Below are 3,355 nucleotides of genomic sequence, written 5' to 3'. Positions count from 1 at the left end.
AAAAAAAAAAAAAAAAAAAAACTGCCGAAAGCAGAGCCGGGCCCCAAAGAAAAGCTGGAAGAGCTGCAGTGCCACAGGGCGGGACTGCCCCACCCCGCAACTGGTTTGAGTATAGAAGTGTGAGGCCAGAGTCACTACACCCAAATTCCTTCCCACATCTAAAACCTTCTGACTAGAAGGACAGTGTTCTAATTGCAACCATCTATTTTGTTTCTAATTTGAGAATGTTTTGTCTTGTCCTTTAGGAGCCTTGTTTACATAAATTTCCATAGAAACCACATGTTGCCTTTACCCCAATGATTGCCAATAAAAGTCAGTGCCTGGGAATGGAGTTGCACCCGCACTGGTCATCCTGGCACCCAGCTTTCTCTCTTCGTTCCGTTTCTTAGTTTTTTTCCTTCAGGCCTTCATTGTATACTGGGCAGGGAACTAGAATCTAACTGCAGGGATCTCCAGTATACTGCGGGTTTTGCAACAAGCAAGTTACATCAGGCCAAGTTTTATTTTCCTCCTCTAAGTCAGGTGTTGTGAGTGGACATAGCCAGCGGGTGCTGAGGAGGAGACACTGATCTGGGCCGCTTTATCTTTATTTTAGTTAAACATTTTATTCATTTTTTAAAGATAGGGTCTAAGTAGCCCCAGCTGGCCTTAAATTAATTCACTATGTAAAGCCGGTTGGCCTAGAATTTCTGGCCATCTTCCTGCCTCAGCCTCCTGAGGGCTAGGATTACAGGTGTGTGATTTAGGCTACGTGCTGCGGTTGGCTTGCTGTGGGTTCCTGTGCTGGAGATGTGTTCCGAAAGGAGTAGGAGTGAAGGTGTTAGGAGCTTTGAGAGGCGATGGGTCTGGGGAACCACACCTGGGGAGAGACTGATGCCCGTCTGGAGACAGAGAGGTTCCAGGATGGGATTGGTCACCTGGAGACAGGCTGCTCGGCCAGGCGCAGTGTCATGTCCCTGTAGTCCCAGCTGCTTCGAAGGCTGAGGCAGGAGGAACTTGAGTTCCAGACCAGCCTGGATAACTTAGCAAGACCTCACCTATAAATAGACAAAGTGACCCTCATGGCCTCTGTCACCACCTGAGCTGTCTCACGGACCCACCTGTGGCTTGTCAGATGCTGAGTCGGCCACTGGAGTGGAATAAAGCACCCAGTCCTGGGCAGGTTGTTAGAGCAATGCAAAACGGATCAAGACCCGTGCACGCACACAGGGCCTCTGCATCACCCACTTGAAAGGAGACTGTGCTGTGTCTTCCTTCGGAGCACCTTGCCAGCGCGACATGCCGAGCTCCCTCCATCCTAACCCTGGTTGGATCTTAGTTCAGGGGAAACTTCACTCTGGTGTTTGGCTTTTAATTTTTGCAGTGCTGGGGATGGAGCCCAGAGCCTCCTGTGCCGGCTGAGCGCTCGCCACTGGCCTGCGTGCTGTTCACTTCCTTCCCTAGTCATGGCGGTTGTCGGAAGCTTCTTTCTGGACAGCTTTAGAGACCGACTATGGGAGCTAAATTCTTTGGGTTTCCCCAACCTTCCTAAGAGGCTTTTATTTACAGATATTCCTTGATAGTGACCTGCCTGACTAACCACTGTTGGACCTGCCCCCGCCGCTCAGCTTAAGATAGAGCCTCATCTTCCCGATAGAGCCTCGGTGTCTCCCGCACAGTGCACCTCGTTTATGCAGCTCTGTAAGTTTTGCTGATTGCATGCCCAGTGCAGTGCTGCCGTTATACGTTCTGTTGTACATTGCAGTCCTGCATGTGGAGCTTTGCAAATAAAAGCAAAGTCATCAAGCCAGGATTCCTTTGTCCATTTCTTTGTTCTGAGTGTTGTAATAAATGTGCATACTACATACAATTCCTCACTTAGCGACCAATTCATTTGACGGCCTGATTGCAGGACCAGAACTCATTTATTAAATGAGGAATGTCTGCACTTATTTTTTATTTTTTGGAACTAAAGTCTCTGAATTCTTGCACGCTGGCAAGTGTTACCTTTGCCCTCTATACTGCAGGTTGACTTTTTCAGGCTCCAAAGCCCACAGTGGGCCCCCTTTTCTTCTCTGCACACTGAACGTGCTTATTCCGCCCCCTGGCGGCCATTCTCGGAGTGTCTTGGCTTGGTCAGAAGGAGCCGGGCCTGGGACCCCTGGCTGGGTTAGGTGTGGCTGGGTTAGGTGTGTCCTGTTTTGTCAGCATGGCTGGGCCCTGGGATTATTTCCTGATGACACCAAAACAAGAAAAAGACTGGTTTTGATATGGTGTTTGGGTGTGTCTTTGTGGTGCGCTTTCAGTGTAGAAATGTTACTCAACTCATTATCTTTTAAGTTCTGGTAACTTTGTACGTTATCAACCTCACTTCTTAGCTCTCTCGCTCTCTCTCTCATACCTGGAAGCTAAAAGCAAGTGAGTGCTGTAGGGCCTCTGTGAGATGTGTCAAACCTGGGCACCTGAGGACACCTGAGGACACCCGAGCACGCAGCCCCATCCTTTAGTGCAGGTGCACTGTGGGGTCTCGTTATATAACAACGAATCAGCATGGACAACCGCACATGTGCCACCAGGCCCGCAAGGTTGCTCAGAATGCTTTGTCTTACTGTGTTTCAGTAAGCTGAATAAAAAAACAAAACAAAACAAAACAAACTACTGTGAGTTCTGGGCTGGAAATTAAAGTTTGGGTCCTGCTTTGTGATGTTTGTTCCAGGCGTGTTCTTTTCTTTGGGAACCTCTCCTGACCAGGCCTCCCTTTGGCCCATCGACCCCAGCAATACCAGAATTGGTTAGTGGATGCTGGGGAGGGGTGGCTACAGCACGTGTGTATTTAAATATCACATTGAAACCCAGTAACACGTACAATGAATGCAAAATGTTTAAAAATACACATAAGCCAAGTCACGAAGGGAGAGAATATAACTCTGTAAACCTTTTCCCCCGAAAAACAAGACAAAAAAACAAGTTCGATATAAGCTGATGAGAGATTCTTATGAAAAATGCCTATGAAGTGATTTATGTACTAAATAATCCTTTTAATGTAAAGTTTTATTTCCAATGTCTGCTTTATGAATGACATGATACCTGAGGCCTTGCTTTTAAGGGAATGAAAACACTAAAAGGCTTTTTTAAAAAAAATCGGCTATGCATCCAGGTCTCCGACCTTGCAGTCTCTCGGTCTGATCTCCCTCCACATCCTGTCTCCGGTTAGGGCTCAGGGGAAAAGTCCCCCAAGGACCTGGCCTTGTGATCCCCGTGCGCCGCGCTGGCTGGGGGTTGGCACGCGCAGCCCCTGTGCCCTGGGTGAGCGCGACGGGCCTCGGGTGTCCTTGGAATCACCGCGACCTCCCACCCCGTCCCCCGCGCTTCCCGC

This window comes from Fukomys damarensis, unplaced genomic scaffold (genome assembly GCF_012274545.1).
Source record: "Fukomys damarensis isolate Sample0158 unplaced genomic scaffold, DMR_v1.0_HiC HiC_scaffold_30, whole genome shotgun sequence".
In the NCBI taxonomy this organism is placed as follows: domain Eukaryota; kingdom Metazoa; phylum Chordata; class Mammalia; order Rodentia; family Bathyergidae; genus Fukomys; species Fukomys damarensis.
Note: the sequence above shows the minus strand (reverse complement) of the source record.